Here is a 23,702-nt window from a genome sequence, read left to right as displayed (position 1 = left end):
GTCCGCACACAGCAGGCGCTCAATAATCTGGAGTGCAAGGGTATGGGCCAAAGGCGTCAAGCGAGTGGTGTGTGCAGGCCGCGAGGGGCCTGAACATAAACACCCGGGGTCCCCTGGGAATAGATTTCTCTCCCGGGCATTGTGTGGGGGCCTCTCACCGGGAAGGGCCCCGACAGGGATAGGTGAGCCCCGCACCCGCCACGCGCTAGCCGACTTAGGGGCACTGGCCAAGGCAGGGGCGGGCAATACGGGCTCTGCAGGGGCCCTGCTCTCGCGGTCCCCGGGGGCGAGCGAGCCGCTAGGGGAAGGAGAGGCCGCGCGGGCCCCTGGCACGGCTCCCCCTGCCGTGCTGGCGACCGCGGCGGGCCGGGGGTGGAGGGGCGCTGTTTCCACCAAGACGCCTCGTCCCTCCCTCGCTCCCTCACCCACCCCGCCCGCCCGCGGTCCCTCCCGTCGGTCCCTCCCTCCGGCTCTTCCCTCCCTCCCGCCCTGCCTCCTCCGCGCCCGCCCCAGCCGCCGCCTGCGGGGACGTGTGTGTTTCTAGTGCAATTTCCCCTTTCGCTCGGGTGTCTCAGTGCAGGTCTCCGCCGGCTCGCGCCCCCTCCCCGGGCGCCCCCGCTGCCCCCTCCCTCGGCCTGGCCCTCCCCGGCGGCCACCCAGCTCCCCCCCGCACTCCACCCCGCCCCCCGGAGTCGTTTTATCAGGGGCGCCGGCGTCTCACCTGGTATTTGCATCTCGCCCTCCAACTTGCCATTGGCGGCGCGACGTGTGGGAGAGCCCTGTGCCTCGCCCGCCCGGACCAGCCTGCCCCGGCGCCGAGGTGAGTCACGGGCGCGGGGCCGCGGGGGCAGGCGGGCAGGGAGGAAAGAGGGAGGGAAGGAGGGAGGGGGACGGTAGCCCCGGCGGCCGCGGGGACCGACCGGGCGCCGCGCTCAACTTCCACTTCTCCTTTCGCCGGCGCCGAGGTCCCGGCGCCACCGGCCCGGCTGGCTTCTGAGAGGAGAAGGCGAGCTGGCGGGGGTGGGTACCCTCCTCTGGGCCCCCGGAGCGGGGAGGGGACCATAGCGACCGATCCCAGCCCGGCGACCGAGCCCACTCGGCCTCAGGTACGTCGATGGCGCCAGTTCTTCGAGCCATCGGGGACCTCGAAAAGTTTGCCCGAGGGGGCGGGATCGGGGGCGCTGGGGCCCCTGCGTGTAGAGTTGGGGGCCCAGGGAATGGTGGGAGAGCCCTGGCGTGTTGAGTCCCGCCCTTGCCTCGCCCCACCGCGTGTGTGTTGGGGAACCCGGGCTTCTGAGCCGGGGTTAGAAACGGAATCGAATTCCCCAGTCAGGGCGGGGGGCCGGTTTTCCGGCGGCCGGGGGGCCAGTTTTCCCGCGACCCGGGCAGCCCGGGTTCCCTGACAAGGCCGATCGAGACAGCAGCCCCCCAAAAGCTCGAGGCTCGAGGGCGGGAGGTCAGACCGCACAGTGGCTAGGCTGCCAGATTGATCGGCAGCCGGCCCCTGGGGCCTCTGGGGCCAGGCGCCTTAGAGTAACACACACACACACACACACACACACACACACACACACACACACACACACACACACACCTATGACTTGGATAATTGGATCGCCAAAATAGAGACCTCTTGGCAGAGACCAGAGTTTCCGTGTGAGCAAGCCGCCAGCCCTCCCGCTCCCGCGTTCCCGCTCTCCCGGTTTCTCCCGCCTCTGTGTTCCTTCCTCTTCTGCCGGCAAGGAGATTGAGCAGATACACAGCGTGGGGTGCCATACCGGCAAGCGCCTTGCTTTGGGGAACTAATGAGGCGGTAGCCGCTTTATGAATTTCTGGTCCCTCCACCGCACCATAACTCTGCTGCCATTTCCTCATGACTGCGTGTAGGGACATGGCCTTCCTCACCAGAGTCACCTTCTGACCCCTTGGTACCTCAGCTCAGCCAGGTTCTCCCTGGCTCCCCCCACCCAACACCCCAGCCATGGGATTTGATGGCAGTTTGAGTCCTGCCCCTCATCCCCGTACCCCAGATAGAGGCCTGTCTGGTCCTGCAGCTTCTTCTGGTTAATGTTTGACAGTTCATTGTAGCTAATCATTTTAATTAGCTCTTAAAGTGGGGAGGAACAGTTAACCTTGGACTTCTTGATTTTGGCCTGGTGGGGCCTCAAATGGGAGGAGTGCTAGGGAGGTGGGGAGGTAGGAGCGGAAGTGAGGTCACCACCCCAGGGCCTGAGCCACCACTGCTTGGCCCCAGCAGCTGGTGGGCACGCCCATCGGGCACTCACCCCCTGCAAGCTGACCCCTAGCCTGAGTGCCAGGTTGGACGGGGTTGAAGGGAACAGATCTAGCTCTCCCCTTTGGGGAGACAGGACACTTTGGCACTAAAAATGCCTAGGGAACACGTATGCCCGGCAAGAATGCAAATCCCTCCACGCAGTTACATGGTTATAGCAGTTAGTTACATGGTTATAAGGCGCTTTCTCAACCATTGATTCAGTGGACCCAGAGCAGGAACAGCTTAGTGGGGGAGCTGTCTTGAGTTAAGTGAAGGACTTAACTATCTTGGAGGACTTGTGTGGGGAAGAGGCTGCCTTGCATGTGGGTTATTTCTGGGGCTGGGTTCGATTCAAAACCTGGGATGTTTGGGGGGGGGGGGGGTTGAGCAGGCTCCATGTTGCCACCCTCACCCAGCCTCTAGCTGTGAGCAGAAGGAGTGGCTTGTTTGCAACTATGTCTGGCATTCCTCCCACTGCTACACTGTTTGCTCGGTGGTTGCTCAGGAACTGGTGCCCACCCTGGACAAGCTGGGGGCCTGAAATCCACTCTCCCCCTGCCTAGTGCTAAGTGGTGGCTCAGTGGCTTCTGTCTTCTCTAAATTGGGATCTAAACATGAGGGTGCTGTAGTCTGTCATTCATAGGCCTGATTGATAGAATATCCAATATGTCCCAAGCCTGCAAAATTCAGGGCTTTTGTCTCTGAAGAGGCCCAGCCAGGCGCAGGCTGATGGGATTGCTTTCCCAGGGAAATCCCTGCTCCTAAGCTTGGCCTTGGGCCTTGCCACTCCCCACCCCGCAGCCCCCAACTTTTTCATTTTATCTTCCATCCCTAGAGCCAGACTGTCTGGGTCTAAAACCCAGCTTTGGGGGCGCCTGGCTGGCTCTGCTGGTTAAGTGTCTGGCTTTAGCTCAGGTCATGATCTCGTGGTTTTCATGAGTTAAAGCCCTGTGTTGGGCTCTATTCTGCACTGGTGGTGCGGAGCCTGCTTGGGACTCTCTTTCTCTCTGCCCCTTCCGCGCTTGCGTGCGCTCTCTCTCTCTCCCTCTCTCTCAAGTAAATAAACTTAAAATAAATAAATAAATAAATAAATAAATAAATAAATAAATAAAACCCAGCTTTGTTATTTACTAGCTACGCGATCCCAATCAATTGTATGCCTCTGTTTCCTCATCTTTCAAATGAGCCCTACTTCATAAGGATGCTCTGAAGATCAAGTACATCAATACACATAAGCTGCTTATTAGAACAGCATATGGCACATAGTGAGCATGAATTAGCATTATGGTGTTTTCTAATACAGTGCCTAAAACTGAGACTCCACTCAGCAAACATTTGCGGAGAGCCAGTCATGGTAGCAGGCATCAATGAAGTGGCAGTGAGGAAAATATGGAGGTGAAGAAGACACCACATGCCTTCCAGGATTGTGTATACCTTCTGTTGCAGGCTGGAGTTGGGATGTGGGGTGTGGGGTGTGAGAGGGAGCCAGGGAGAGTGGCTAGCTCATCTATACAAGTACGCATAATCCAAAGCCAGCCTCGAATATCTGAGCTAGTGTGAGGAGCCAGGCGCCCCAGACTTGGAGGCTTCTCCTTGCCAGGGAACCCTGGCTGGGTTCTGGTCTGGATGCATCACCTGAATTGCCTTGGGATTTGGATGAATGATGGGGCAAGGGAGACCTGCTTCCTTCATGGGCTGCAGGTGTTGAGCATTCAGTGGCCTGATTTGTTGGGTTCCAGGGCAGGATGGCATTACTTAGGGCCACCCCCAAACACCCCTCTAGTCCCCTGCCATGCACCCCCCAGAGATCTCCTGCTGAGCTGGGAAGGGCCTCCAGCAGCCTTCTGTCCTCAAGCTTGGGCCTGACCCCAACCTGGGCTTGGTTATCTCTCCAGGATTTCTAAGCTGCAAAGAGGTTTCTGGCTTCGCTGCCAATTTATTTCCTTTGTGGTTCTCAGACTGAAAACTAGTTCTGCAGGGGAGAAAGGAAACTCATCCGAGGTACCCAGAATCCTATGGGCGCTTTCCTAGAGGTCAGAGGCTTTTCTCATCAACACCAACCCGCCTGCAAATCTCTGGCTGCTGAGCCTCACATGGTCTGTAATAGTGGCCACACCAGTAATGCCCTATAGCTCAGGCCCCGGCGCTGGTTGCCAAGGAACTGCTGGTCGGGGTGCTCGTGAGGGTTCTGACCTCATAGGGGCTGCCGAGTTTCAATTCAACAGCCATTTATTAACACGTACTGTGTGCCCAACCTGTGCTAGGCACTGTGGAGGAGACAGCAGAGGAGGTGGTGGTGTAAAGATGACTAAGACGCTGAAATGATCAGAGGCGAGGACAAGTAGCCTGGACTGCGACTGGTCAGGTGCTAATTGTGCTCCTCAGAGCAGGGGCCAGAGGCGGCCAGAGCTCTGAGGTCGGCAGTTGGAGGGGGGAGGGAAGGCTTTGTGAGGTCCGAGGCTCAAATCCAGCTAGACCTTGAAGCAGGAGGGGTCGGCGTGGGGGAGATTTGGCTGGGCAGAAAAGGGAGAAAAGACGCCTTTCTCTGTCTCCCCTGGCCACAGACTGACCTTCGAAGTCTGGATAATTGTTTGGCAAATGCATGTCACATAAAAGACCAGGTCAGGGGGTGTGGGTGTCTCGGAGCAAACCTCTGATCTCCCCTCCAAGAAGAGATAGAAAGTGGCCGACCCAGACTGGGAGCCCAGCGTGTACTGATAAGACACAAAGGGTAGGCAGGCTTCCTTGCCACCCAACCTGAAGGGATTTTGTTTTGAGCTACCCCACCCCCACCAACACACACACACACACACACACACACACACACACTCACACACACACACCCTGGGGAAAAGAGGGGAAGAGAGGTAGAAGGCACCAAATGCACGGGAAGATTGACACACCAGTAGTGTTCACAGCAGGCTTGGCCTGGTTGGGTCCCACCTTTCCCAGGAGTTCTGGGATTTCTCTGGAAGCCTGGAGGTTCAGGTGGAAGACAGAGATTTTCATTTCCTCAGCCAGCTTGGGAACCGAAGAGTCTAGAGAGTCCCACAGGTTTCTGCCCAGACTATGCAGACAAGGGCAAGGACTAGCCATATATTTGTTCTGCTGCTTCTGTGTCTCCCATCGGTGAGTGTAGAGAGGAACTTGGCTCTTGTTGGGTTTAACTGGAGAAAAACACCCAGACACACACATCCCCCCTCCCCCGCATCATTTTTTTCTCTGTCACTGCCCTCTTTCCCTGCCCCCTCCCAGCACATGGCAACACCACAGGGACACACCAGAGTGCCCTGAGTTCTTGGCTGGGAAATCATGTTCTAAGGTGAGTTTCTTGGCAGAGACTCCAGCCTTCTATCAGAGGAGAAGGAGGCTCAGGGAAAGGTGTTTCATGCAGGAGGGTCTGTAAGGGAAAGTACTGGAACGTTTCTTGAACCAACAAGAAGAAAGAGGTTAAGCAGCCTGCCTGGGTTGAGCAAGCTTTGCCTTAGGTTCCCACCTTCTTGATGGACCATTTTATTGTCCCAGTGCTGGTACTTCCTGCTTCTCAGTTCACCTGCCCTTCCAGAAGCTTCCTTTCTTCTTCCAGGCTAACCCAATGTACTTCCAGTGAAGCGTGTTGTCTAGAAGGGGGAAGAGCACAGGCTCTCTGTGTCCATATTCCAGACCTGCCACTTACTGACTGTGTGAGTTTGGGCTAGTCACTTAACCACTCTGGGTCCTGGTGCCCACCTGCCAGGGTTAGAATGTGGATTAAATGAGATAAGGCATGTGAAGTGCTCAGCATGGTGTCTGGCCCATAGTTCCTGCCCAATAGGATAGGTGTTAGCTGCTATTATTCCTGTGGCTGATGCTGTGCTTGTTGTCACTTACCCCTTCACACACCCTTGACTCTGCCAAATCCAGGGATCCATCGCTTCTCTGGCAGTACTGGCAGGGCCTGCCATACCCATTCCTAAAACTGAGATGGAGATTTCCCGTATCTTTCTGCTAACCCTTTGTTAGCTCTGCCATCACACTGGAGAAGGAGGGGATACGGAAGAAGACGTGTGTGTGCAACATACAGTCTTTCCATGTGGCAGGCGGTAGTGCTGTGAAGAGCAAAAAGCAAGTCTTTAGTGTCTTTATTCACATTGCCATCTTTATCTCTTTGCCACTTTCATCTTGAGTATCATTGGCTGTGGGAATAAGAGTTAAGTTAGTTCCTCTGAGAGAAGGCCTCATATTCCATCCCTGGCAAGTATTTAGCAACCATCGGTTTGTTATTATTACCCTGCTGAGTGATGAATTCTGGGAGCCAACTGGCCAACCGCTGCTCACTTTCTCCCTCCTTTTACTAGAATTAGATTATGCATCCATTTGGGGCTAATGCCCAGAGGCCTTGGGTTGGAGCTGGGGCACTGCCTTTGCCCAGAAGAATTCCCAGGGTGCTGAGTGCCATCTCCATTCCAGAGGCCTCCCAGAAAGTACCTTGGAGGTTCCATCTGCTGTTAAGTGGATCGTGTTTGCCCAGGATAAATTAGACCACCCATGGACCACTCCTGAGCCAGTTACTCAGTGCCTTTGTCTCTACCCCTCAGGTTTAGAACTGCTAGGCCTTGGGGGATGGGAGAGTGGGCAATTAGTCTTAACCTCCCCAAATTCCTGATGACCTGATAGCAAGGAGGTACTTAGACATAGATTTAGGAGATAATCAGTCTTTTTTCCCATGTTGCCCCCAGAGGATAAAACAGGCTAGTTCAGCTGTGTTGATTCTGTGAGAATCCATGCCCAGAAAACACCTGTCTGTTACATTAGGTGACCAGTTTCTTGGCGCCACTCTGATCCTAAAAAAACAAAAAAACAAAAAACAAACCCGGGGCGCCTGGGTGGCTCAGTGGGTTAAGCGTCTGACTTCAGCTCAGGTCATGATCTCACGGTCGGGCTCTGTGCTGACAGCTCAGAGCCTGGAGCCTGCTTTGGATTCTGTGTCTTCCTCTCTCTCTCTCTCTGCCCCTACCTCTGCTCATGCTCTGTCTCTTTCTCTCTTAAAAATAAATAAATGTTAAAAAAAAAAAAATAACCCAACCACAGCAGACCCAGCCCCCTGCTCTGAAGGATCTAAACCCAATTCTAGAACTTTAGTAATACACATGCACTTAGCCCCATAGTGGGCTATTTGCATATTGTAATATGGTTGCCATTGTAATGATAATTAGCACTTCTATCATTACATCATTACCCTTTTTTTTAGTGATTAAAGAGCAGTTCAAGACCGTGTAGGAGTAAGAGACTTTAGTCTCCCAACAAGTTTGATAATTACAATACAATATTGTTACCTATATTCACTATACTGTGCATTAGAGCTCCAGGGCTTATTTATGACTCATTGTAACAGTTTGCATCTTCTGGAGTTCTATATAAATGGAATCATGTAGCATGTTCTCTCCTTTTGTATAGCTTCTTTCAGTCAGCATGTCCATGTTGTTATATACATAAGTATTTCATTCCTTTTTATTGCTAAATAACATCACATTGTATGGACATACCATACATCATTTATCTATTCATTGGTCAACAGACATTTCGTGGCTTCCCCTCCCTCCCCACTCCTCGTGTTGGGCTATTACAAACAAAGCTGCTATGAACATCTGTGTACAAATCTTCGTATAGCTGTATATATGTCCTTTTCTCTTGGTTGAATACCTAGGACTGGAATGGCTAGATCATGCAATAGTTGTAGGTTCAACTTCTTAAGAAACTGTCTAACTGTTTTCCAAAGTGGTTGCACCATTTTATACGCCCACCAGCAGTGTATGAGTTCTGGTTGCTCCGCACCCTCACCAACACTTGGCGAGTCTTTTTAATTTTAGCCATTCTAATAGATGTGCAGTGGTATCTCATTGTGGTTTTAATTTGTATTTACCTAATGATGGATGAGGTTGAACATCTTTTTATATACTTATGTGTCACCAATATATCTTCTTTGGTGACGTATCTGTTTGAATCTTTTGCCCATTTGAAAATTGATTTGTTTTTCATGTTAGAGTTTTGACAGTTCTTTATACATTCTAGATACAAGACCTTTATCAGATGATGCATGCTTAGTAAAGATTCCCACCCCCCCCCACCCCGAGTCCCTGGCTTGCCTTTTCATTCTCTTCACAGCGTCTTTTGAAGAGAATTTTTTTTTTAATTTTTATAAAATCTTTTTAATGTTTATTTACTTTTGAAGGAGAGAGATACAGAGTGTGAGCAGGGAGGGGCAGAGTGAGAGAGAGAGAAGGAGGCACAGAATCTAAAGCAGGCTCCAGGCTCCAAGCTATCAGCACAGAGCCCGACATGGGTCTCAAACTCACAAACTGCAAGATCATGACCTGAGCCGAAGTCGGACGCTTAACCGACTGAGCCACCCACACTCCCCAAGAGCAGAAGGTTTTAATATTGATGAAGTCCTACTAATCAATTTTTATTTTTATGGATCATGCTATTTGTGTTGTATCTAAGAACTCTTCACCTAGCCGTAGGTCACATATTTTGTCTTATGTTTTCTTCTATAAGTTTTATAGTTTTAGGTTTTACATTTTGGTCTTTCGATCCATTTTGAGTGAATTTTTCTATGTGGCAAGAGGTTTGAATCCAAATTTATTTTTTCTCTTTTTACATATAGATATCCAATCACTCTAGTACCATTTGTTGAAAAAGCTATTGTTAGGCTACTGCAGCTGTCATCATATATGTAGGCTTATTTCTGGACTCTGTATTCTGTTCCACTGATTGATCTATTTATTTATCTTTACACCAATGCCAATTTTTTTTATTAATTTAACTTTGTAATCATTTTTGACATCATGTAGTGTTAGCCTTCCAACTTTGTTCTTTTTCAAAGTTGTGTTTGCTTATTTTAATTATTTTGCAATTCCATATGAAGTTTAGAATGAGATTGTCAATATCGTTTTCTTTTAACACTTGAATTTACCCTATTTACAGTAATTGTTATAACAGATATGTTTGGTTGTGCTTTTGTGATCTTGTTTTATAACCATGGATGACCCTGATGTAACTGTCATTTAGAAGATGCTTAGGGGTGCCTGGGTGGCTCAGTTGGTTAAGTGTACAACTCTTGATTTCGGCTCAGGTCATGATCTCGTGGCTTGTGAGTTCGAGGCCCATGTTGGGCTCTGCACTGACAGTGCAGAGCCTGCTTGGGATTGTCTCTCTCTGCCCCTCCCTCTCTCTCTCCCTGTCTCTCTCTCAAAATAAGTAGATAAATTTAAAAAAAAGATGCTTGATCTTTTCATTGATATTCTTCAACTAAAGAGTTCCATAGTTCACAAACTTATGTATTTGCAAAATAGGACTATTTATTTGCCCTTCATTTACAAACCATTTTTGGTGACTGGGCCCATGATTATCTGCTCCATACATCATTTTGTAGATGCCAATCATATTCCTTCTCCACCTTTTCTGTCTGGACAACATAAGGCCTCTTCTAAAAAAAAAACTTGTCTTTGGGGCATGTGGATGGCTCAGTTGGTTAAGCGTCCAACTTCAGCTTAGGTCATGATCTCACAGTTCATGAGCTCAAGCCCCACATTGGGCTTGCTGCTGTCAGCAAGAGCCTGCTTCAGATCCTCTGTTCCCTTCTCTCTCTGCCCCTCACCACCCTCTCTCTCAAAAATAAATAAACATTTTTTAAGAAAAGCTTGTCTTGGGGCGCCTGGGTGGCTCAGTCAGTTGAGCATCCGACTTTGGCTCCAGTCATGATTTCATGGTTTGTGAGTTTGAGCCCCGCGTCGGGCTGTGTGCTGACAGCTCAGAGCCTGGAGCCTGCTTCGGATTCTGTGTCTCCATCTCTCTCTGCCCCTCCCCTGCTCGCACTCTGTTTCTCTCTCTCTCAAAAATAAATAAGCATTAAAAAAATTACAAAAAAAAACCCCACTGTTTAAAAAAAAAAAAAACAACACAGAAAAGCTTGTCTTCATATAGTTATCCTCACTCCCTGTTCTTCTGAATCATTTTAGGTCTTAGACCTGATCCAGAATCATGAAATCTTTCCAGAGGGTCCAGTGATCAGATCAGCACCCAATATGCCCAGGGTGGAAACACTGTGGTTTTGTACAAAGAAAGAATGCTTTGGTGATGATCTGATTGATCACCAACCGCCTTCTTGATGCAGCTTGGAATAAATGACTCTAGCTAGCGTGTGTTTCCCTAAACAGACTCATGGAGCAAGAGAGGACAAGTAATGTTTGAGACTGGAGACCTTTGTCCCCCAACTCTATTCCTAAATAGATCGTGGCTCTCAGATCAGTCAGGACCCGGGATCTCTATTTTAGAGATCTCACTTGAAGAGACTTCACATGAACTTAATTCACAAATGCCCAGGCCTGTGCTAGAATCAGGAGAAGATGAGCTAGGCCTTGGTTCCATGGATTTGACTGCCTATTGGGGAAACAAGATACACACATGAAATTATTAAAGAGTTGTTCAAGCCTGTGTGGCATTAAGAGCTTCTGTGGTCGAATTTGGGCTAGCATCTAGAAAAGGGGGCTCCATAGGTGTGCAGTCTAGTTATCAGGGTATCAACAGCTCCATGTGTTTGGGGAGCTTGGGTGGGACATTGCTGGATGGGCATTATTTGATTAACCAAAACAGAGCAGCAAGGGCATGGCAAGCCTGAGAAACTCCGTGAATGAGCCTGGAATGTTCCCTCAGGGGACCATGAGGAGACCACTGGGCTTGAAGCCCAGGCTTGAGTTGGGAAATCATGGGAAACAAGGCTGAGTAGGTAGGGTGGAGTCAGACTGTGAAGGACCTTTGGAAACCAAGCAGATGAGTTTGGACTGTAAAGCTTTGTGGAGTACAGCTGGTATGGCCACAGCCATTGATCTAAATGTGTGCCCTGGAGTAGGAGTTGGTGCCGGCTCAAAGGCTGAGGGAGGAGCTAGGCAGAGGCAGAGCCGTGACTAGGACTTACTCTTCCTCACTCCCAGTCAAGTGGGCTTTATGTTGCACCAGGCCTGGTTGTTAGTCTTTCTAAGGCTTTCACATCAACTCTATACAGTTTCCTCACATGGACCACAGGCGTGGGGAGTAGATGGTGAAGGCCGGATTGCTCCACGGCTAATGGTGTGAGAGGAGGCAGCGCCATCAAGAAATACCTGCCTGGCTCACCTGCCCCCACTATTGCCCCAGAGCCACTCTTTAGGTTAGGGTAGGGTAACTCCAGATGGCCTTTTAAAGGGAAATGTGTTAAGGAGAGAGGTGACACATTAACCTAACGTCACCCATTAACACATTGACACGAAATGGTTTGTGATTTTTCAGAGTGGTGGGGAAGTCATTCCTGGGGAGATGGGATGGTGGTTTGTGGAGTCTTGACTGCTACCATGGTCAGTCAGAAGAGTGCTGGGCAGCATGAGATCTATAGTGCAGAGCAGGGTAGGAGGCCCAAGTCTGTGAGAGCCACATGACTTGACATGCCTGTGGTTACATAGTCCATTAATGGCAAAATTGCCTTAGCAGAGTCTTTCCAAACTTTCCCACCCAAGCGCCCCAAACTATTGAATTCTATCCCAGGGGCCTAGAAGGACACAGTCACATAAATTTCTTTGAAGTATGGCATTTTATCTTAAGTGAGAATGTTGCAATCTACTGCCTAAATCTATTTTTTTTTACTGTTTATTTATTTACTTTTGAGAGAGAGAGAGAGAGAGAGAGAGAGAGAGAGAGCAAATGAGGGAGAGGCAGAGAGGTAGAGAGAAAATCCCAAGCAGGCTCTGCGCTTAGTGCAGAGCCAGACACAGGGTTCGAACTGATGAACTGTGAGATCATGACCTGAGCCGAAACCAGGAGTCAGACGCTTAACCCACTGAGCCACCCAGGTGCCCCTGCCTAAGTATATTTTAATAGATTTATCAGCAAACAACATGAAAGCTCCTGAAAGATGAGCTGGATTTGGACTGTGGCTTTGATTCCTACTGTGGGGCTTGGTCAGCTTTACCAAGCAGGCTGTGTCCCTGTGAGACCTGCTTATGGACAGGTCAGAACTTGAACTTTTGGGATCTTAGCCCAAAGTTCTGGAAGGCATATCCATCACCTGCAGCTTGTTCATTTGTCTGCTGTCCCCATCTCTGTCCCCCTCCTTGGTTCAAACTTATTTGATGGAAGAATCTAAGCCCTTATGTTCCCAGGGAAAGCTGTTGGGCTTACTCAGTGCTTAGTTAGCCCTGGCCTTATCTTAGCCTTTAGTGGGTGAGCAGATCCCAGGGTAGGATAGAGACAGTATGGGCCTTATGAAACTCTGATGTCAGCATGGATTGGCTAAGGCCATACCTACAGATTCCCCAGCCTTCCTTCCTTCACCGGGTTCAGCCTATGACCCCTCATTCTGTCCCACCTTTAGCTTGGAGTGTTTACAGTTCTCCTCAGTTAGAAAAAAGAAAACATGCGGGTACTCTCAGAGCCTGGTGTTGCCCGTGCTCATCTCTTCTTGGTGGAGAACAGAAGAGCCGTCAAGGCCTCCAGGCCAAAGTTATCCTTCTCAGTGACCCAAGCACCTCATTCCTGTCCCCATAGCCTGCAGATAGAGATGATGACAATATACAAAGAATGCTTGCCCTCCCCCAGCTTGGGCAAAGTGGATAAAGCACTATGAATATTCAGGTTTCACTCTGGCAGGCAGCAAGACTTCATCCACACCCCCTGCCTGCCAGGGGTGTAAGGGGGTTCCAGACTCATGTGCCTGCAATGGCGAAACCACGGGCAGGTAGGGCCCTGGGCAGACTGTCTGGGCTGGGCGGGGCGGGGCAGCCGACTGGGTGAGGCACAGATTCCCCAGGCTGATAAGACAGCCTGTAAACACCCAGCAAGGGGAGGGGGCAGAGGGCAGGCGACCAGATGGCAGGAGAAGGGGGGAACCGGAGCCCAGGCCTAGCTGCAGGAAGTGGGGTTTGATGTGGAAACATCCTGTCCAGCAGGGGCTAGACCATCAGCAATCACTCCCTCCACCAAGGAGGCAAGCTCAGCACAAGGTGGGGCTGCCTGGGCACCAGGCCAAGAACCTGGTGCCTGATATCTCCAAAGGACATGATCATTGGGTCTCTAGGATGGCTTATTCTCCCACCTAACACTGCTGGTGGGGGGAAATCAGGACCAAGCTACCCACCTCCCATGCAGAAACTCAGCAGTAGAATTGTCTGAGAGAATCTGACTCTCACAGGAACGTCTTGGTCATCACTATCAGTGAAGAGCATCACTTGGAACACCTAATTGTGTCCAAGACCTCCTGCAGCTCTTGGAGAAGAAGCACATATCTGACACGCCATTCTGTTGCATCTTGCAGTACTTTATAATTAGAACCTCGGAGGGTAACGGGCGCCTGGGTGGCTCAGTCAGTTAAGCGTCCGACTTCAGCTCAGGTCATGATCTCACAGTCTGTGAGTTCGAGCCCCGCGTTGGGCTCTGTGCTGACAGCTAGGAGCCTGGAGCCTGCTTCAGATTCTGTGTCTCCCTCTTTCTGTCCCTCCCCACTTGCACTCTGTCTCTCTCCCTCTCTCTCTCTCAAAAATAAATAAACATTTAAAAGTTAAATAAAAAAAAAGAACCTGAGAGGGTCAGAAACATTAAAAAGTTAAATAAAAAAAAAAGAACCTGAGAGGGTCAGAGCTGGTATAGCCTTTTGCAAGGGACCACCAAACTCATTCACTTCACTTCACAGATGGGGACAGTGGGGTCCAGAGAGGGGCAGGCACTTGGTGATGCTCATGGCAGACCTAAATGAAAGTCCCTGGCCTACGGAATTTTCTACTGCCTACCTTATTGCTTAAGGTCCAGCCACCAGCCCTCCTGCATGAGGCTGGCCCAGCTTTGCACAATCACTGAACCTCAGCATTTATCCTTGCTTAGGGTTGTGAGGACTCTGATAGAAGGTAAGAGCCTCAAAATCAGAAATCAGAAGACTTGGAGTCTGGCCTGAGCTGCTCTGTCAACTTGCACATGGTCTTGAGTGAACTGCTGCCCCTCTCTGGGCCTCATTTTTGTTTGCTTGTTTGTTTTAAATAACAGTTTAATTCGATTTAGTTCAATGCCATACAGTTCACTCAATTATACACTCAAAGTATACAGTTCTGTGGCTTTTGGTATACTCACAGAGTTGTATCCATCACCACAATCCATTATAGAAGATTTTCATCATAAAGAGGCTCTATACCCATTAGCAATCACGTCCCATTTGCTGCCAACCTCTGGGCCTCAGTTATGGAGAGATATTTGTTATAGATGTATTTTGGGGAGAAAAACCCAGCAATATTATTTAGGCATATGGGCTAACCCAGCTTACTGGGAACTTAGAGATGAAGAGACCATACCAGGTGCACCTGGGTGGCTCAGTTGGTGGAGCATCTGACTCTTGATTTCGGCTCAGGGTATGATCCCAGGGTTATGGGATTGAGCCGTGCATCAGGCTCAGGGCTGACGGCCCAGAGCCTGCTTGGGAGTCTCTGTTTCCCTCTCTTTGCCCCTCCCCTGCTCATGTGTGTGCGTGCACACACACACACACACACACACACACAACACATACTCTCTCTCTTTTTCTCTTTCTCTCTCTCTCTCTGTCTGAAATAAAATTTAAAAAAATGAACAGACCCTACCATAGAAAAGAATAGGGTGGGCCTGGTGTTAAGTCCCTGGCCATGGGCCTGCCATCTATGAGGTACTCAGGATTGACTTCCCATAAATGTTTGAATAAACATGTGAATGAATCAACACCCTGAGATAAGAACCCAGACTTACATTATGTGTAAGCTGAGAGCAAGTGTATATTTATGGGGCAGGGACCATGACATGACCACTCCAGGTCTGGATCCAGGAACTCTCTGACAACAGTAGGCCCTTTGAGGTACAGGAATAGAGACAGCCTCCTTCATCAACAGAGCTGGAAGCCTCCTATTCCATGTACCCTTCCTCCATATCTGGCCACAGGAGCTCAAGTTGTAACTATTTTGGTGCAGACTTGGCCCAGAAAGTTAGAATTCACTTATTAGATGGAGCTTTGCTTCAGATTGAGACCCTGAGGGGGATGGGTCACAGACCTGGGAAGCTTTTGTTGAAGGGGCATCACAGAGGTTCTGAACATTCAAAGTTGGGTGTTGTGAGCAAACCTTGGGCTAAGGATCTGAGCAAATGATCACCAGCATGGGACAGTAGGAAAGGCGCAGGCTTTGAGATCAAAGGCACACAGGCCTGGGTTTGAGTTCTGCCTCTCTTCTTCTTCTTTTTTATTTATTTTTTATTTTTTTAACATTTATTCATTTTTGAGAGTGAGAGAGACAGAGCATGATCGGGGGAGGGGCAGAGAGAGAGGGAGACACAGAATCTGAAGCAGGCTCCAGGCTCTGAGCTGACAGCACAGAGCCCGACGCGGGGCTTGAACTCACGGACTGTGAGATCATGACCTGAGCCAAAGTTGGACAGTTGACTGAGCCACCCAGGCGCCCCTTCTTTTCTTTTCTTTTTTTAATCTGCTTAGGAAAATCACTTTATTTTGTTTAGAGGTATGAGCAGATATCTAGTCTCAGAACTTCTGGAGTTGCTTTTTGGTGCTGGCAGCCTTGCTGATCTTAAGCATTTGAAGCGCTCAGTCTTACTCAAGGGCTGGCAGCCACCCACTGTGACACTGTTACCAATCTGGAGGTCCCTGAAATGGGATAGGTGTATAGACATGTTCTTGTGGCATTTCTCGAAGCAGTTGTATTTTCAGATGTAGTGGAAGTAGTCTTGGTGGATGACAGTGGTCTTCTGCGTCTTCATCTTGGTCACCACACCAGATACAATCTGCCCTCAGAGACATTACCAGTGAAGGGTCACTTCTTGTCCGTATAGGTGCCCTTAAAGGCCTTGAGCGTCTTGAAACCCAGACCAATGTGTTTGTAATATTGTGGGAGCTTCTTTTTTCCAGAGTCTCCAAGCAGGACCCTCTTCCTATTTTGAAAGATGGTCAGCTGCTTTTGATAGGCACTCTCTGTCTGAATGTCCGCCATCATCCCTGCTGCCTGAAAAAAGGTCTGCCTCCATTTTTGATGGGAAGTGTGACCTTGGTCATGTTACCTAGTCCTTTCTGAGCCTCACTTTTGCTGTTTTTAAAACTGAACTATTAAGGGACACTGGGGTGGCTCAGTGGGTTAAGCGTCTGACTTCGGCTCAGGTCATGGTTCTGTGGTTGGTGAGTTCAGCCCTGTGCTGGGCTCAGAACTGACAGTGTGGAGTCTGCTTGGGATTCTCTCTCTCTCCCCTGCCCCCACCTCTCTCTCGGCTCCTCCCCCACTTGCACACGTGCTCACGCGTTCTCTCTCAAAATAAATTTTAAAAAATAAAATAAGGGGCGCCTGGGTGGCGCAGTCGGTTAAGCGTCCGACTTCAGCCAGGTCACGATCTCGCGGTCCGTGAGTTCGAGCCCCGCGTCAGGCTCTGGGCTGATGGCTCGGAGCCTGGAGCCTGTTTCCGATTCTGTGTCTCCCTCTCTCTCTGCCCCTCCCCCGTTCATGCTCTGTCTCTCTCTGTCCCAAAAATAAATAAAAAAAAATAATAATAATAATAATAATAAAAAAAAAAATAAAATAAAACTATTAAAATACTATTATTACCAAAAGACAGTTGTTAAGAGAGTGTAGTAGTTGGAAATCAACCTAGCTTCAAACCCCAGCTCTGCCACTGACTAGCTACATTGTAAGGATGTTGTTAAGAATGAAAGGAGATAGGCTATGTAAAGTGCCTGGCACAACACCAACCCCACAGCTCATACCCAATAAATGTAAATCCCTGCCACCTTCCCTACATTCCACCCTGTCACCCTGTAAGTTTTACTGTTTGGCCCCTTTCCCCAGATGCAGACAGAACAACTTCAAGTGATATCAGAGGGCAAAAAAGAAAATCTTACCCATGTTTAAACAAGTACCACACCCCTCTGCTCCTCCCGCAATGGGCCCATGGTGAGACCACAGTGGCCACACCCGCCATCCCAGCCGGCGATAGTTTAGATCTGTGCCAGCCCCGCAAGCACTTGCCCTGAGTTGGCATTGATCTCAAGTGCTTCCACCCCCTCCTTCCAGTCTAGATGTGCTTTCCAAACACGTGCCACCAGCTTTGAGTTGGGCTTGTAACCAAGCCCTGGCCCTGGGTTTGCGCTGCAGACGTAGGGAGGGGCTGGCAGAAGCCCAGGTGCTCATCCAGATGTTGTCTCCAAGGCTTCCTTGGCGTCCCCCATACCAGCTGTGCAGCAGTGCTCGCTCCGAATTCTGGGGGTGGAGAAGCAAGTTTGTGTGGGGCCCTATCATTGGGGCACTGGGGCCTATTTGCCCTGGGGTGTGTGTGGAGGGAGAGGGAAAAGAGAGACTTTGTTCTCTTGACAGGCGGCCTGGCTGGGCAGGGATCCTGGCCAAAGTCGTAAGAGCTGAGAAAAAAATCTCAGAACTGAGAGAGGTGTCAAGACCATCTTCCCATCCATTTTTTGTCGGCTCACCCAGTACCATCATGTGTAGGAGTCCCCTTAACTTCTCTCACCTCGGACCTCATGGAACAATATTAACATGGAGGGACCAAAGTGATGGTATGTATCCACTATGAGCCCCCCATCCCAGGCGTCAAGGCTTCTAGAACCATCATCATGTACTTCTAACCTGTCCTCAGAAGCACTGGCAACTAGGCAGAGGTCCAGGGCCTCAGGCTTCCACTGCTTCTCTGACCCACTGCTTTGGAAGGGCCTGGCAGAGCTGGTCACATGCCTGCAGGGTTCCTCACAGGCACATCACCCCAGTTCTGGAAGCCCCACCTTGCAAGGGCAACTGGGAGGTATTTACAAGTGGAAGTCACCGCAGCAAATCAGTAGCAGGTATGCGGCACCTGGGTGGCTCAGTTGGTTTAGCATCCAACTCTTAATTCAGCTCAGGTCGTGATCTCACAGATCATGAGATCAAGCCCTGCATCAGGCTCTGTCCTGACAATGCGGAGCGTGCTTGGAATTCTCTCTCTCCCTCTCTCTCGGCCTCTCTCTCTCTCTCTCTCTCAAAATAAATAAACTTAAAAAAAAGAAAAAAAACCAAGTCAGTAGCAGGTATGGAATGTGATAGCTTCCTGTTCTATCACCCAGAAAATGCTGCTACCTTTGGCCCACATGTTACTGTACTTTGCTCTCCATTGTTGTCTCTGTCCACTGGTGCTAGGGACAAAATTATGCAAAGTTGTGAAGTGGCATTGATTTCCCTGTCACCTGCCCCTCCCAATTAACCCCTGTTGTCGGCCTGTTTTCCCCAGGCTCTTGCTTCAGCTCATCCCTCCATCCCAAGCCACCTGGGGCTGAGGATCAGCTCCAGGTGGACATTGACCTGAGCATACAGTCGGGTCTTTTATCCAATCCTCCAAGGCCTGGCTTATTCTGCACCCGCCCCCTCAAGGTGATAGCTAGGTAAAGTGATAAACTCACTCCTCATCCACTTAACCAGAGAGGGTTTGCAGAGACAGCTCCTACTCTCTCCCAGTCCCCATACCCCTAGCTCTAGCAGGCTGGCAGTGGAGCTGCTGGGGTGTCCCCTTGTGTAGACAGCTGTCTCCTCAGCCTTCCTGTGAGGGATCCTCCCCCTCACCCGCAGTGCCCCTCCCCTCTCTGCACTTTCTGACCTGTGTGGGGCAGGGGCGGGGCCGGGAGGGCCCCGTAGGCCCTGAAGGGGAAACTGCTCAAACCCCTGGGACAGGAAGTGGCAGAGAGGGGCTGTTTCCTCTGGCAGAGTAGGGGTGCGGTGAGAGCTGGCCCTATCCCCTGCTTCACTGCCTGTCTGCTGTGGGCCCTGAGAGGCTGGGGAGAGCTGAGAGCCCTTCTTTCCCTGCCTCTCCCCCCACAAAAAATGGATACTCCTGGCCCACCGGATTGGAGAGGTGGGGGGCTCTCAGAGGAAGCCATTTCTATTTTGATGGGAGAGGAATTCAGAAAGAAGGGCAGTCAGGTCAGCTAGAAGGGAAGGGTGGGGCGAGGCAGGTGAATATGGGGTGAGGGGGGCCCACGGTGGCAGCGGAAAACCACAGCTGGGCAGGGGAACCTTCTGTAAGCTCTTATTCTGAGAGAAAATGATCAAGACTGCCTGCACAAAACTGCATGAGTTGGAAATGCAACAGATTGCTGACTCTAAGTCATAGGGCTAGAAAGGGCTTTGACTTTCCAGTCCAACCCCCTCATTGTGCAGCTGAGGAAACAGGCCCACAAAGCAGAAGTGACTTGCCCAAGGTCACACCATGGGCAGAGACAGGGCCAGGATTTTCTTTCTGATGACAACCTGCCGAGTTTGTATTTGGTGTTCCACACCTCCCTCCTGGTGCCTTCTGAGTGCTCTGTGACATTCTTCTCAGAAATGAACTTAACCTCTTCACAATGAAGGGGAGTGAAGCCTTTAGTCCAGGAGCCAGTAAACTTTTCCTGCAAAGGATAGATAGTAAATATTTTAGACTTTGTGGCCTATATGAACTCTTGTCACAACTCAACTTACAATGCAAAAGCAGCCACAGACAACACGTAAACGAGTGAGCATAGCTGCATTCCAATAAAACTTTATTTGTGGACACTGAAATTTGACCTTTGTGTAATTCTCCCATGGCATGAAATATTATTCTTCTGTTTATTTTTGTCCAAATCATTAAAACATGTAAAAGCCATTCTTAGCTCATGGGCCATACCCAACAGATGATAGGCTGGACTTGGCACGTGGGCCATAGTTTGCCAACCCATACTTTGGTCTAAGAAGTCAAGCTCAGGTGTTGGGAGGAGGAAGAGGAGGAGGAGGAGGAGGAGGAGGAGGAGGAGGAGGAGGAGGAGAGAATGTACTTGGTGGGGAGGAAGCAGGTGAGGCTATGAAAAGGAGGTGACATTTGCTTCAGATCTTGAATACTGTATGGGAATTAGGGCTGCAGAAATTGGGGAAGGGCCTATCAAACCCAGGGCACAGTGGGAGCAAAGGCCTGAAGGAAGGTGCTGCAAAAGTTAAATGTGTTCTGCACATGTGTGGCCTCATTGTTATTTGCCAACCCTGGGGCTCTGGCCGCTGTCTGGTCTCACCAGAAGAAAGGGTTGGCTTTACTGAGGATGCTGAGAGACAATGAGGAGGAGAGGAAGAAAGGTCACCTGGGAGTCATAATGACTGGCTGTGTGACCTTGAGCAAGTCATTTCTCTTCCCTCAGGAACTTGTTGTCTTTAGTTGGATGACACAAGGGATAGATGCCATGATCTTTCAGGCCCCTTTTTACTTTGATATCGTGGGACTCTGAGTCATGAAGAGGTTTTGAGTAGTGTAGGTGAGGGGGAAGGAGGAACCCCAGGGTTTCACAGTGACATAAGAACTGAAGCTGCCCTCCCTATTTGCCTGCACCCCAATAGGCTGTCTTTCTACCTCAGCCTTGCACCCTCCCCTCTGTGCAGGCAACATCGGACTTCCCTTTGCTTTTGCTGGCCTGGGAAGTGGCCTGTCGGGGAATGGGGCACTTGAAAGGGACCCTCTCCCCCCGCCAAACAGGCAGCGAACCCAGCCCAGCCCCTCCTGCCTGGGGTAGTCCCAGATCTGAGCAAGGAGCCTCCACTTTAGTTTCTAGGACACGCGCTGGCAGGGGCTTTGAGAAAGAACACTGTCCCTTCAATAAAAGTTATCTGGCTTAATATCCTGTTGGTGCCGAGCCACAGATTGCCCCAGCTTCTAGAAAACCCACTAATAAATTTAATTAGTCTCTGGTCAGTGTTTCTGTTACCCCACCTATGGAAATAAGCAGGCCTTCCTAGGCAGAGGTGGGGTGTGTGCCGTTTGAAGCCGCCTTTCATTCATCGCAGGCCACTTTCTGCCATGGGACTGTGTCTGGCTTGCCAGCCTCACCAGGCCAGGCCTGCTCCTTTGGCCACTGAAGGCCTGTAGCGGTCCCTCCTGCTGATGCTGTGTGTGTGTGCACGCGCAAAATGTCCACGTCCTCTTTTTTTCCACCTGGGTTTTTTTCAAGATGATCCCAATTTCAAACTGCCCAAGTTGAGTTCATTCTCCTGCCATCTTTCCTGTCCCAATCACTTCATATCTTTTAACATTCTTTACCGCAGGCTCCACATCTTGGGGTCCCCACAACTACTGTCTTACCCCACAATCTGTCATTTTATTCCCTTGGAGTGGCCTTGGGCTTCGCCTCCTGGGTTCCAGCTGCCCCACCAGATCTCCTTCCATCCACTCCACTCCTACACTCATACCAAAGGGACCTACCTAAAGAACTGCTTGCTTTATGCCCTGCCTTGCTCAAGAATCTCCAGGAACTCCCAGTCGCTGTGTATATCAAGTTCAAATCCCAATCCCACCACCTGGTGGATCTTGGGCCTATGCCCTTATCCAACTGATATCCCTGATCCCCCAGCCAACCCCCCTCCTGCACAGTCAAGCTTGTTTCCTCCCTTTCCCATGAGTTTCATGGCTGTGGTTATGTCCTCCCTCGCCTTCATCTCATCCTACCACCTCCATGTCCTGTCTTCCTGTCCATCCAGGTAAAGATATGCCAAATGTTTAATGAGTGACTGTAGCCAAAAAGACACCAATCACACCAGGAAATTGAAAAACACGTTTGGTACATAACAAAGTTTTCACCCACATGAACTCACTGGCCTTGCATGACAACTCTTTGAGCTAGGGAGGGTGTCCCCATTTCACAGAGGAGGAAGATCACCTGACTAAACCCCAAGACAAAGCTGGATCTTCTCCCTTATGATCTGCAGGGACTTCTGTGGTCCCCTCCTAGGCTGTGGCTGGCAGCCCACCGAACTGGGGTTCATTCAGTAGCTGCTCTGGACTCGACTTTGCCTTCTTTCCTGTTGTGTGTTCTCCTTGTCGTTGGCCTGTCCCTCATTTCCCAGAAGAGCTTAGTGACTCTCTTGGTGAGGCCCCTGGAGTGGTAGAGATGAGGGTGTGGTGGCCGCAGGCTCCTCCAGGGGGTGCTCTTTTGGCTTTCTCAGGCAAGGCCCCTGGGAGTCAGCGCTGCTGGGGAAATAGGTTCAGTCAGTAACCCTTCCCCCTGACCCTGCTCCCCTACCGGGGCTTCTGTAGAGCCTTTCTTGCCACATAACCACAACCGAAAGTGTTGGGGTGGGGTGAAGGCAGCTAGGACAGGGGCCTGGGAGCACTGCTTCAACCAGAGCAACCTGCCCCTGCCTGCGGGGGCCCCCAACCCCAGTGAGGGGCCTGCCCCTTCAAAGCCAACAACTGGAAGTCTCCAGTTGTCTATGTTCTCGAGCCAGTGGGGGACTTCTGGGGCCTTAATGGGGCCCCAAGCCCCATTTGCTCTTTGGGGGTCACCTGAAACTCATCATCTGGATGAGTGTTTTTTAATTTCCAAAGTGCTTTCCCACCACCATCTTCATTCACCCAAGACGCCCTAGTGAGCATCTGCTAAACCTGGATTACCCTCAGCCCTCGCCCTCAATAAGGATGACAGAAGCCACAGCCCAGAAAGATGGCTGCCTTTTCCGGGGTCTCACGTCGGGTTGGGATACAACCAGATGAGGGCTTCCCTCCTCCTCCTCGAAACCTGGGCGGCACACACCATGGGTGAGCTTATGGGTCTTCTGGAGAAAGAGGGGACCTACCATCTCCTGCAGCCCTAATCGCCCCTCCACTGGGACAGCTCAGGGCCTGGGAAGGTAGAGTCAAGAGTAGAGCAGATAAAGGATAAGGGCAGTTGGAGATGAGCTCTGGGCCTCCCTCACCATCGGAGTTGTGGCAAGCCCTATGCTGGAAGCAAGCAGTGACCGAGGGCCAAGGAAGGAAACTGGGTTTCTTGTAAATAAGCAAAGAGAAACCCCAACCAACAGAGCTTGCAAAACCTTTATGTTTTTCCTCCTCTTCCTGATTTCATCTCATAAGGGGGTGGTGAAAAGAAAGGAATAGAGGAGAAGGAGCTGACAAAATAGTTGTGGCTGGGGCCCCTTCACTGCGCATTTGCTCAAGGAGGAGGGTTTGGCTTGAAGATCAGGGTCAAGGTTGTAGGGGGGTATCCCACAGACCGGTTACTTCGGCTCTGTCCAAGGCTACAGACTGGACCCCTGGCTCTGGCCCTCTGTCTCTTAAGTACACACCATTGGTCACATGGTGCCGCATGCAAATTTGCTTCTGGATGACTATTAGCCAGAGGAGGGGCTGTTTTTAAGAAGAGGGTACAGCTGTTCCTGGGGTAGTTTCCATTTTGTTTGTGGTTGTGGGGGAGGGGTGCTGAGGGAGTGGGAAATGGCATGAAGGAAATTGTCACTTCCTTTCCAGAGAATTCCAGAAAGGTTTCATGGAGGGCTGGGTATTTCAGGAGTGAGGGCTGGCTCCGAGAGGATGAGGAACTGGAGAAGGAGAACTCTGCTTTGTGGCCTGGCTGACCATCTGGCCCCCATGTTTCCTGGCC

The 23,702-nt window shown here is 50.5% G+C and overlaps 1 protein-coding gene and 1 pseudogene across 6 annotated transcripts in view; one reads left to right on the top strand and one right to left on the bottom strand.

The window, feature by feature from the left end:
* The window catches only part of ELF4 (E74 like ETS transcription factor 4), a 50,256-nt gene that overhangs the window by 7,384 nt on the left and 19,170 nt on the right, over window positions 1-23,702 (top strand). The window contains exon 1 of one of the 6 annotated variants that reach the window (XM_053891311.1): window positions 485-820. The exons of 1 other annotated variant lie outside the window; for it this stretch is intronic. The gene's annotated coding sequence lies outside the window, so the exon portion shown is untranslated. 4 more of the 6 variants (XM_053891306.1, XM_019427019.2, XM_053891309.1 and 1 more) reach the window with 4 other exon arrangements.
* Window positions 15,828-16,364, bottom strand: LOC109253761 (40S ribosomal protein S11-like; annotated as a pseudogene).

Source organism: Panthera pardus, unplaced genomic scaffold (assembly GCF_024362965.1).
Source record: "Panthera pardus isolate Hobbes unplaced genomic scaffold, ASM2436296v1 HiC_scaffold_27, whole genome shotgun sequence".
NCBI lineage: Eukaryota > Metazoa > Chordata > Mammalia > Carnivora > Felidae > Panthera > Panthera pardus.
This window is presented reverse-complemented; position numbering and strand designations above follow the sequence as displayed.